Consider the following 13,483-nt stretch of genomic DNA (forward strand, 5'->3'; position numbering starts at 1 on the left):
CTTTCTTGGTAAGTAAATATTTAATTGCCAAGTGGTCTGTATAGACAGTCACCTTAGTACCTACAAGATAAGATTGAAACTTATCAAAAGAAAACACAATAGCAAGTAACTCTTTCTTTGTTACCGTATAATTCAGTTGAGCTCCTGTCAGGGTTCGACTTGCGTAGTAGATGGGATGAAAAACTTTGTTCCTTCACTGACCCATGACAGCTCCTATTGCGAAGTCACTTGCATCACACATCAATTCAAATGGCAAATCCCAGTTTGGTGTGACTATTATAGGTGCCAAAACTAGTTGAATATTCAATGTGTTGAAAGCTCTTAAGCACTCTTCATCAAATTTGAACGCCGTGTCTGTCTCCACTAATTTGCATAAAGGTTTAGAAATTTTGGAGAAGTCATTGATAAATCATCGTTAGAAACCGGCGTGACCTAAAAAGCTCCTAACACCCTTTACAAATGTTGGAGGTGGGAGTTTCTTAATAACATCTACCTTTGCTTTATCTACCTCAATTTCGTGTCTCGTTATCCGATGCCCTAGAACAATCCCTTCTTGTACCATGAAATGGCACTTTTCCCAGTTGAGTATGATGTTTGTTTCTTCGTATCGCCTCAGTACCTTGGCTAGATTGACTAGGCAATCATCATATGTATCTCCGAATACTAAAAAATCATCCATAAAAACTTCCAAATACTTCTTAACCATGTCAGTAAAAATAGACATCATACATCTTTAAAATGTAGCAAGTACATTACATAAACCAAATGGCATGTGTCTAAATGAAAATGTACTGTACAGGTAGGTGGATGTTGTCTTGTGCTGATCTTCCGGTGCTACTGTAATCTGATTATACCCTGAGTATCCATCAAGAAAATAGTAATAGTCTCACCCCGCAAGTCTATCCAGCATTTGGTCCAAAAATGGCAAAGGAAAGATCTTTCCTAGTTACCTTGTTTAGCTTCAGGTAATCGATGCAAATTGTACATCTTGTAATCGTTTTAGTCGGTATCAACTCGTTATCCTCATTTTCGATTACTGTAATACCTCCTTTCTTTGGTATGCACTGGACCAGACTTACCTATGAGCTGCCTGAGATGGGTAAATTATGCCCGCATCTAACCACTTGATGATATCTTTCTTGACGACATCTTTCATGATGGGGTTCAGTCTTCGTTTTCCATCAATTGTCCCTTTTTCGCCATCTTCAAGGATAATCTTGTGCATGCATATAGATGGACTAATTCTTTGAATATCGGCTATGGTCCATCCGATAGCCTTATTAAATTATTTCAACACCAGGATGAGTTTCTCTTCTTACTCACTAGTCAATTCTACTGAAACAATCACAGGTAAAGTAGAAGCGTTACGTAAATAAACATATTTTAAATATGAAGGTACTACCTTTAGTTCTAATTTAGGTGGCTCCTTGATTGATGCTTTTGGTTGTGCATAATCCCTTTTCTCCAAATCCAAAGATTCAAAATGGTATTGTGAATTAAATCCCTTTTGATTAGCTTCTAACAACACTAAGTATTCATCCTCCTCTTCATCATTCAGAGAATTTGATGTCAAAATTTGTTCCAACAGATCCTCAACATAGTTGAGCTCCTTCTCCACTATTAAATCTACTAAATCGGATACTGCAGAACAATCATCAATTGTGTCAAGAAATCGCATAGACTTAAAAACGTTAAATGTTACCTGATCATCTTGAACACGCATAGTAAGCTCACCCTTATGCACATCAATAAGGGTCCTTCCTGTTGCTAAGAATGGTCTTCCTAAGACAATTGGAACTTTCTTTGTCTGCATCAAATTCTAGAATAACAAAATCAGCAGGAAAGATAAATTTATCTACACGTACCAATACATCCTCGATCTTTCCTTCTGGATGTGCTAAAGATCGATCTGCTAATTGAAATGTAACCGTAGTAGGTCTAACTTCACCTATCCCCAACTTCCTAAATATTGACATATGCATCAAGTTAATACTCGCACCTAAGTCACATAATGCCTTACCACAATATGTTTCTCCAATGTTGCAAGGGATGGTAAAACATCTAGGATCGTTCAATTTTGGGGGTAGTTTGTCTTGAAGATATGCACTGCATTCCTTTGTCAAAGTTATCGTCTCAAATTCTCTGAGTTTTCATTTTTTGGACAATATATCCTTCATGAACTTAACGTAGTTTAGCATTTGCTCAAGTGCTTCAACCAAGAGGATGTTGATATAAAGTTGCTTGAGTACGTCTAGGAACTTCTTGAATTGAATCTCCTGCTTCTGCTTTTGAAGTCTTTGAGGGTAGGGTGGTGGTGGTTTCTTTATTGGAACTGGTTTATTCATCTTCTGTTGTAATTCTACATCTAGCAGAGTTACTAGTTTATCAGAATTAGCTGGTTTTGAAATTACCTTGCATGTTTTGCAGAGTCTGGTTCTTGTGAAACTGTAATTTCAACACTCAGTTGAACTTCCTCTGAATCTTGAGCCTCAACTTGCTCCTTTTCAGCTTCGATGGTGTTGGGCTCTACTGTCTTTCAACTCCTCAATGTCAACGCTTTCCAATGCTCCTTCCTCGGATTCCACAAATTCTCTGTATCACTAAGTAAAGCACCTGGTGGTTGGTTTCTGAGTTCAGTTGCAAGCTGGCCCATTTGGTTTTCTAGGTTTTTCAATGTAGCTGCTTGCCTTTGGATTAAGGCATCATTCTTGGCCATGTATGCCTTCAAAAAATTTTCTAAGCCATTGGATGGTTCATCTTAGACTATTTTCTGAACTTGTTAGGGGAAACTAGGCAGCTGGGTTGGTCTAGGTTAGGCGTAAGTGTTACTGGTTCCAACCCCTTGGTTACTCCAGGAAAAGTTAGGGTGGTTTCGCCACAATGAGTTATAGAAATTGGAATGCAGTCCTTGCCTTCCTCGATTTTGGTTCTGGTTACCAATATAGTAAATAGATTCTGGGTTTGATGGACATTTTTCAAATAAATGTCCTTCCCCACAATAAACATAGGCTATACTTTGAAATTGATTTGGTGGCCGTGCTACAAAACTATTAGACCCATTAGTAGTAAGATTTTTTAACATTGAGGATATTGATGATACCTGAGATGTGAGTGAAGTAAGAGCACCTACTTCATGAATTCCAGCAACTCGTCTTCCTGACACTACTCGATTGGTTGGCCATTGATAATTGTTGCTAGCAATCCTCTCTATGATTTCATAAGCCTCATTATAAGACTTAGAAAAGAGAGCATCGTTAGTAGAAGTGTCCACTACCATCCTTGTGTGAGCATTGAGACCATTATAAAATGTCGCAAGTTGGATATAATCTGGGATTCTGTGATGAGGGCACTTTCGTAATAATTCTTTGTACCTTTCCCATGCCTCATACAAGGACTCCTCATCCATTTGTTGGAAAGCAGTGATCTCGTTCCTCAACTTAGCATTCTTGTTAGGCGGGAAATACTTCGTAAGGAATCTTTCTGCTAACTCTTGCCATGTAGAAATTGAGTTTGGTGGCAATGAGTTCAACCAGGCTCGAGCTCTATCCCTTAGCGAATACAGGAACAGCTTCAATCGTAATGCATCTTCGGGTACTCCGGCTAATTTGAAAGAATTCCTCACCTCCATAAATAATCTTAAGTGTAGCTGAGGATCTTTGGTAGGCATTCCACTGAATTGTCCCACTGTCTGAAGCATCTGAAACATGACTGGCTTCAGCTCAAACTATTGTGCATCAATTTCGGGTCTCCTAATACCTGGATTAAAATCATTAAACACTGGCACGGCATACTGTCTTAAAGCTCTATCCCTATCATCAGCAATAAGGATAGGATTTTGAGTAGGGTTTGCTCCATTTCCTTGGATCGGATTTTCTAAGTTCATCTTTTCGGTCCTTCTCTGATTTGCTTGTCTTCTTTGTTGTCGAAAAGTTCGTTCAATCTTAGGGTCTACAGGGAGTAAATCGATAATTCGGTCAATACTCATAAACACGTGAAATAATCACAGAAAATTTAATTAAGTTAAAATTTAAATAGAAAAATAAACCAAAATGAAAAACTAACAAATTCACAAAAAATGACTTTAAAACAGTCCCCGGCAACGGCGCCAAAAACTTGGAATGACAAAAATGTGCAAGTGTACACAATCGCAACAAGTAATAAAGTGACAAGTAAATGTCGAGTTATCGTACCCATAGGGATTGTGAAAAAAATTATTTATAAATACTATTTAAAACACTTTGGAGAAATATTTTGTTTGAAGAGGGTGATTAAAACTAAGATTTAAACTAAGTAAACTAAAGAAATAAATCTCAAATGTACAAGTTCAAGATACGATTTAATCAAGATGACATAATTGTGTTGGATTAATTACATTTCTTTAACTTAGAATTATTAAACTCATGTTTATGTTGTTACGAATAAATTCACGGCAAGTTGGTAATTTGCTAACTTATGAACATACTCACTTACACAAATCCATTCATCTCTTAACATATCCCTATGTCAATTCAAACGACTAAATAGATTTTAATAAGCAAACATGTTATTGCACATACATATTCGAACTATTCTCTTGCATATTCCTATTCAATTCAAACGATTAATTAAATCTAATGAGTATATAAAAGACTATGTGAGATAACAAGGTATTCTTACCTTGAAACAGTTTAATCTCAAAAATCTTGCAAGTTATGCAAGGCAAGTGTATTGCCAGATACATTGCTAATTTAACCTTCAACTACCTTAGAAGAATAAACTTGCACTGATTAAGTATTGTGTCAATTAATTACAATTTCAATCGATTTAAATAATTATTTCATTAGTTCACTCACAATTATAATTCAAGAATAACATAGGCATGATTTTACTTAATCAAGCATTTTACCGAGGCCTATAACAACATAAACACAATTTTAATAATTTAAGAGGACGAAATGCAATCAACCCAACACGAATAAAATTCAAGCTAAGCTGATTAAAGTAACCATTCCAACAACATAAATATTCATAGATATGATCATACTTGGATTTCTTATAGTATGCTAAGCTAAGCTAAAATTCATACTTAGATTTATTATAATATGCTTGAATGTGTGAGAGATCAAACCAAGGGAATATTCTTTCCACAATAGAACTATGGAAGGAAATAGGAGTCCCTATGCAACCAATGGAAAAATAGATGACTCCTCCGAAGAAATTATTAGTGGATAGGACATACAAGAATTTTTTCATACTCCAAAAAAAAATTGAAAAGAAAAGAAAACAAGGATTACAATAGGGGGTGGAAGAGCTGAAACCTAACTTTTCTTAAAAAAATTACCTAGACACGAAAAAAGCACCTAATTCCCATTCATGAGCTTGAAGCAAACAAGGAAGGAAGCACCCACAATAATACTATGACAATATCACGAGTAATTTTATTCCTTATATATTAGCATTGCACATTGGGGACAATGTGCTATCTAAAGTATAGGGGTAACATGTAACACCCCAAACCTGGCCTGGACGTTATGGCCGAATCTGGCGATGTCATGTTGAAGTGTTTTTCATAAAGCGAGATATTGTTAAAAAAACCCATTCTTTATTTAAACTCTTTGTGCAATCTTAAAGACATTCGTTTAGGTTCAAAACGTGAGTTGTTTGCCAAAAATTTTTTCATATTAAAACGTCCTTATTAATTTTTTTTAAAAACGTTATTCATTTCCAAAATATCATTTTATAGTGGAAGCTTTTTAAAACAGTTGCGTACTTACTTTGTAAAAACATTGTTCCTTTTGAAAACTCGAGTTTTCATATCACTAGCAGTTCAAAATTGAAGCAAATAAAAATCCCCAATTTAAATTTAAAATCCATAGAGGCCTTATTACATAATGAAATCCAAAATAAAATCTTAATTATAATATTAAAAGAAACTTCGTCCAGTGGCCACCTCTGATTCCTCCATCGCCTCGATCCTTCTAAGCCTAGGGATTTCCTGTACAGTTAACAAATGGGTGAGTTTATGAAAACTTAGTGTGTAAAATCCCATAAAAGCATACAATCAAAGTAAACATAATTTGGGCCTAAGCCCTTTCAGTTTCAGTTAGGGGATTTAGGCCCTCTTTCAACAGCAGTAACAGTCTGGGCCTGAGCCCATTTCAGTATCAGTGGCAATCTTGGCCTTAGCCCATTTCAGAACAGTATGCAAACAAAGAATCCTACCCAATCCATCCGCTACACACCATCTCTGTACCAGACCTATTCACCATGTAGGGATAAAATCGACCTACCCAGCCTTACACACCAAGTCGTACCGGTTGTGGCACTAAATCAGTATTTGCCGTAGAGCTGCTAGTAATAGGCTTATAACCTTTCAGTACACTTCCTCTGAAATCATATATCCCACCCCATGCAATGCAACATAATATAAATGAACATACAGTAAAAATGGCATGCTTAAACAATCATACAATACATAGGGGTAAAACAGTCATCTTACCGAAATAAGGGTCCAGTTACACTTACCGGCCCAACAGTAGGTCCACAGTCATCTTGGGTGACCCGTGCAACCTTAACAGTCAATCGGTGATAATGGGCCCACGACCCATATTGTAGGACCATGTGGGCCCACACGCTCGTGTGGCCCACATAACCCAAATTAGCCTTAACCGTGTGGCTCATATAGCCTAGCCCAATAGTAACCACACTTTTGTGTGATCCTTTTGTGTAAGGCCCACAGGCCCATTGGGCTTACATTGCCCAGTTCGGCCTAAAATGGCTTAATACCAATTTGACCCATGAAAACACTCATGGCCATCTCATCGACCACATGGTAATGTTTTGTCACACGGTCTGCGACACAGGCGCCCACACGCCCGTGTGGTGTCGACAACCCACTTTCTGGCTTTTCAGCCTTTGCAGTTTTACACCTAATGGTAGTGTTACACATACCTATTTACGAGAACGCACCGAAAACCACGACCACCAACCTATATCCAACCAAGACCCTCGATTAGTCTTATAATCAACAAGATTAACACCCTCATTTAAATACCCATATTTAAAATATACCGATACTTGCCTTGACTGAATGAGTGTGGTTTCAGCCCATCCAACATACTGGCAAAGATTGCTAACAACCTCCTTGATGGTTATCTGCACATAAAGTGAATTCATTACTCACGTTACTTATACATATGGGTTGAATCCACATATAACAGCATATAGAAAACACAAACCCCAAAGTGAGGAAAAGGAATATTCGGCCAATACCAACCCAGCCAACATATTCCTGTTCAGATCAATCACTACGAATAGTATTACCTTTAGTCAAGAATGAATGAAAAGGTTCTAATCATTTCTGCAACACTAGAGAACTCCTCTACTCCTCGTGACTCACTTAAACCCAAAAGAACACCATAACCAAAAGAAAGAAGAAGATAAGAATCGACATTTAGAGAAATAGAGAAAATAAACCGAAAGAGTAGAGTAATAGATACTTACCAACCGATATCTAGCCAACGAAAAATGATCGAGTGAAACGAAAAAGAGGATAAAATTGAGAGAGAGATGAGAGGGTACTCCACCAAGGCTTGAGAGAGAGGGAGAGTAGAAGAGAATCAACAATGAAGGACTAGGGAAAGGATTGATGGGGCAACACAATATTCGGCTACAAGGGAGGAAAATGTTTGGTTACACAAAACCGAATGTGAGTAAAGGCAAAAGTACCAATAATATTTAAGAGAAGATAAGTGAGGAAGAGAGAAGAAGTTGATCAAGCAAAGCACGATAATAGAGAGCAAAAAAAAACCAAAATACCCGAATGGACACTAATGGTATTTGGCTACCAAACAGACAATACTCAAAAGGTAACAAAAAGAACAAAAAGTGGTAATCGATTACGAAATGGAGATCAAAACCACAATTTAGTGAAAGCCTGAAATGAAATGACCAATTACCAATACATAGCCAAATTTTACCCCAAAAGAACTCCCCAATTTCGTTCAGCCTTCCACACACTAAGCCCCTCCCCCAACATCCCTACACAACCGAAACACTAAGTATCAGAGTTCAAACCGGGCAAGACTCTTCTCCAAATTCGAACTTGCTTGATTTTCTCCTTAATTTCCTCCTATCCATCTCTTCAAATTCGCCTAACAACAACCCCATTCAAATCTATTCAAACTCCTGGTGTTTCGGTCAAGCACAACTTCCTCCCATAGCCACCAGCAAAATAGTCTCCATTTGCACAAGCAGGGATTCAAACCTTAGACCACTAGCACATTCCACACGCCACTATCCACTAGACCAGCAGGCCTATTCTATCATGTTTTTACCAAAATAAACTTATAACTCTACTGGCCAAAGATAGGGGTTTCATTCTTAGAAAATAAAAGTTTGTGGAAGCCAAGGCTTGAACCCATGACTTCTCAAACACTTCCAGAGCACACAACCACTAAGCCAAACATAAATTTGTGTCACTTTCTTTCACAGCTGAAAATTTATGTACAGTCTCCTAACTGCACCCACTCAAGACTTAAAACCTCTAGGCCCAAAATTCGGGGCATTACATAACTTAAGAATTGATGATTTAATCTTTGGGACTATTTATGTATTTTTATGAACATTTTATTCATTTATTTTTATATTTTCTGTCAAAAGTGTGCTTGAGCTTATAGAGATACAAGTGATTGGTTAGCAACAAGTGTATAGGTTGATTGTATTTATAGTAAATCTGGTATGATCGTGAATGATTTTAAGTTTTCAATTATTAGACTATTAAAATCTATATATTGTACTGTAAATAGGCATTTAAGTAATTGAATATACCAAATGACAGAAAGAATATAAGGAAACGAGCATACTAGTACGAATGATAAGTGGTTAGAATTGTGATTACCTAATTAATTAAATTTTTGAATACTGAGATACCTAAGGATGACCTAAGGCATTGTTTGGTACAACCTAGAACAAAAATCCAACCTTATTCATCAACCTTTAGTACCGATATTTGAGCTACAAAACTCTTCTTAATGAACCTTTATGCAAAACTTGAGTTAAAATGCAAATTTGTACTTACCCTTTTTCTTTGGCCCTTAAAATACACAAATTTAGATGTCTGACCATACGTATTGAGGGAAAGGTAGAAATATAATGGTGGTTTTGTACAATCAGATTCAAAAATGAAGGAACAATGTGATACAGTGATTATTGGTCTAGCTAAAATGTGCAAAACAAAAGAATAATACAGAAAAAGTCAAAACGAGTAGAAAAAAGTACTTGAGTAATGAAAAAAGCATTTTGAGTGAGATATATTGAAAAAGTTAAAAGTGACTAAAAAAAAGTCACAAAATTAGAAAACACAATCATTAGTGCACAATACTTCATGAGTTGACCGTAGTTACTTTATCATGATGTGACTTCCTACATTGAGAAATAAGGAAGGTAAAAGAAGGAGATATAAGGTGGTGAGCAGGAAAGGGTCATTAATGGGGAGAATAGAGGACAATACAATGTGCCAAACTAATTTCGTGCTTGAAATTGTTTTGATGATTGTTATTGAATTCCATACCAACCTTAAGCCTCAGAACATTACAAGCTGAAAACTCCTCTATGACCTAGGTAAATCTATTCGTGAATGGACATTGTACTGAGTAATTGCGATAATAATTATTTGTATTTTTCTAGGATAATCAAATTACATGTATGGTTTATTAATAGATTAATATATTTCAGAACCTTGTTGCTTATATACTTTGTAATATATTAAACTTAGATGCTTGAGGTTAAGAATAGTAATTCATTTACATATCATGCCGGAATTACGTGTATGATTATTCCTATTTATGTATTCCAAAACTCGTCTTTGTATTATACTTGCTTAAGATTTTTCTTTTATTTTTCATTTTTATGTTTTCTTACTTAAGGACAAGCAATGAATTATGTGTGGGGGAGTTAAATCTGCCGCAATTTGTTGTAACAGATTGAACCATTTTTCGTACTTAAGAAGCATATATAAAAGCATTTTCGTTATACTTTACTTGTAACAGCCCGATTTAGACCCTATTCAGAATGGTGGTTTCAGGACCACGAATTCGGGTCAGAAAAATATTTAAAAATTATTTTCAGTGTTTATTATGTGTGAATTTATATTTGTGAAATTTTCGTGCTTTAATTTTATCATTTGGGTGCCAATTTAATTAAAAGGACTTAATCGCGTAAAATGAAAATTTAATGATTAAATGTAAAAGATGCCGAATTGATATTGTCTTTATAATATGAAGTCTAATGTTGTAATAAGGCCATTTATTATATGTGTGGGCTGTTTTAGATATGTTTTATATGGTTTTCTAATTAAACTTTAAAAGTTAAATATGTAAAATAGTAAATAATATATATAATATATTATAACATAATTAAAAGCCATGTGAATGTGTTCATATTTTTGACCAAAAATAACAAAAGAAAGAAAGAAAAGAAAGCTTTAGGTATTCGACACTTTGGAAGCTTAATCAAGGTTGTAACTAGCTCGATTTTTGATAATTTTTACGTTTTTGAGATCGTTGCTAAGTTATCTACAAAACCCATGCTTGAATTTTTTATTTTGATGAATATTTTGAGTTGTGCCATTGTTGAAAGCTTGTGATTTTTGTTGTTTGATGGTAGAAAATAAAAGATATGTGATAGATTAACATGTTTTGTATTGGAATTTTTGATGATTTTGAGTAATTAGGACTAAATTGTAAAAATAATAAATTGAGGGACTAAAATGTGAAATAAATGAAATATATGGACCTATATGAACACAAGGAATATTTTTTCTAAGCATGATATATTGAAATTTTGCATATTTTGTGTTTTGTGCAATAGGGACTAAATTGTAAAAAGTGTAAAATGTCAGGGGTAAAATGGTAATTTTCCTATTTATGTGTTTTTGGACTAAAATGAATGAAAATATGTTTGAATAAGTTTAATTTGTATGTGTTTAGATCAAGAACCAAAGAAATCGTGTTTGGACGGGGGAAAACTAAAGTTGTCGACTAGTCGTCCTGTTCCGTTTTTCATCGTCTGAGGTAAGTTTATAAGCAAATAAGTGCTAATAATTTTTAATATATATATGTTTTAAATGCTGAATAAAATTTTATAATTGTATATACTTGATGACCGAATGTGTATATGCTTGAGAATTGAGTTTACGAGTTCAATTCGATCGTGTTACGACGTCTGAAAGCCCTATATGAACCTTAGGAATAGCTAGGATACATATGTCATGGAATAGGATTCTGATATTTGATGTACGAGTAAGACCATGGCATCGATATGTGACTCCAATATATGTGCGCGAGTAAGACCCTGACTGGGACAGTGGCATCGATACGTGATTACATGTAAGACCACGTCTGGGACGTTGGCATTGTACGGTATATGTGATTATCCGAGTGTCCTATCCAATTTTGAATGGTTTAACGGGCAATAATAAGTTAAAATCGAATGAAAAATCGAGTTAAAAGATTCGGGTATGTATTCATACTAAGTTATGAAATTATGGTAAGTTAGATGCTTGAATCAATGATATAAATGTTATTTGTTATTGTGAACTACATATATGCATATGTAAAAGTATACATCGGTTTAATGATGTATTCATGATGCAAATAAAAGTATATGTGTATATGAAAATCATAATTGGTTAAATGTTTAGTATATGCGACCTTGTAAATGTGATTTATGTATATTCATATATAAATGAGTATAATCAGCCAAGGGTTTATATGTGATCTTAGAAGTGAAAAATAATTATGATATTAACTACATGTGTATTCATTTAGATTTGATACATAGTTATATGTTTGATAAATGCATTATTTTGCAAGTTTGAAAATGTATATGAATATAATATAATGATTCTATTTTATTTTAATGAAATATAAATGTTATTGAGTTATTTAATTGCTTATAACTTACTAAGCTATGATAGCTTACTGTGTGTGTTTATGTTTGTCTTTGTTTTATAGATTTTGGAGTCTAATTACGAGCTCGAGGATCTTCAGAAAACTCCATCACACTATCGACTGTTTTTGGTATTTTATAAGTTTAAACTTGGATCTATGGCATGTATAGGCTAGATTATATTTAGTTAAGTTTGAATTTAAGTATATATTAAGCCATGCAAAAATGGCTTGTTTATTTTATTAGGTTCGATTTTAAGGTTTAATCAAATTTTGGTTATATTTGATATGGTTGGAGTTTATTTTGGTATGCATATTTAATGAGATGTATGATTTATGTTTTGGTTATATGTTTGTGATGCTGATTGTGTGATTGAAAATGAGATGTGTTAATGATGAATCATAATCGGCCATGAAAGTAGCTCATTTTGGATGTATGATTTGTGGTATATTTTGTGAGGTGATTGATTATAAAATTTGGCTTAAGTGAGGTTAATATGGTTGATAGATATGGCTAGGTATGACGTTTAAGCATAAGCAAGTTTCGGTTTTGATATATATATGTGTGAAGTGGTTGGCACATTTGCTAATGTTTTTCCAAATATGGTTATGGTTTAAGTCTATTTTGAAAACATCGAGCATGCTATATGTGTATGATATATTTGACATATTGATGATGATTGTAACATCCTGATTTTGGGCCTAGTCGAAACAATGGTTTTAGGACCACAAATCCGATAAGAAAAATTTTATTTTTATTATATTTTTATGGTCTACGATTTTACAGAATGAATTTGTGAAAATTTCGTTCAAAAATTTCGACGTTTGGGCACTCAATTTGGTCAAAAGGACTAAATTGTAAAAAAGTGAAAAAGTTGAGTTCTACATGTTAGAAGTGTCTAATTGTTATGAGTTTTAAATTAAAGGTACTTAAATGGTAATTAGACCATTTGGAAGTTTGTGGACAAAAATGGACATGGTATGATAGGTTTTTAACAGTTTTTCATTAAGGTCATTTTAGTAAATTGGTAATTAAATGAATTAAAAATGCCAAAATAAGCCAAATTTGCTCATCTTCTTCCTCATGGCCGAATGTCTCATGAAAAACACCATGGCTAGGGTTTTCAAGCTTTCCAAGCTCATTTGTAAGTGATCCTGAGCCCCGTTTTTAATGTTATTTACATTTTTTAAGTCCTGGTAACATGTTCTAGCTATTTCTACCATTATTTTGAGCTAAGGTTTGTGTTTAAAAATTTACCCATGAATGATATGCATGTATTTTGATGTTTAATGGTAGAATATGAAGCTTGAAATTGTGTTAAACAACTTTTGCTAAGTGATTTTACGTGAAAATGAGTAAAATGGCATAATCGGTAAAAATACCTAATGTTCATAAGTACATGTTAAAGTGAGAATTTGATGTTGCCATAGAAGGGAAAAATGATCAGCATGTCATAAAACATAAGAAAATAGGATGAAGTTTAATTTTCGAACCTTGGGGGAAAAGTGAAAATATGCAAAAGTGTAGGGGTCAAAATAAAATTTTTTAAAAATAT

General features: G+C 34.4%; 1 non-coding gene across 1 annotated transcript; it reads left to right on the plus strand.

Moving 5' to 3' along the window:
• The first annotated feature begins 3,332 nt into the window (after positions 1 to 3,332).
• On the plus strand, positions 3,333 to 3,439 carry LOC121225646 (small nucleolar RNA R71). The gene has a single exon (XR_005923503.1). It is a non-coding gene; the product is annotated as a small nucleolar RNA R71 (small nucleolar RNA).
• The last annotated feature ends 10,044 nt before the right edge of the window (positions 3,440 to 13,483 follow it).

The sequence above is a fragment of the Gossypium hirsutum genome, chromosome A03 (genome assembly GCF_007990345.1).
Source record: "Gossypium hirsutum isolate 1008001.06 chromosome A03, Gossypium_hirsutum_v2.1, whole genome shotgun sequence".
In the NCBI taxonomy this organism is placed as follows: domain Eukaryota; kingdom Viridiplantae; phylum Streptophyta; class Magnoliopsida; order Malvales; family Malvaceae; genus Gossypium; species Gossypium hirsutum.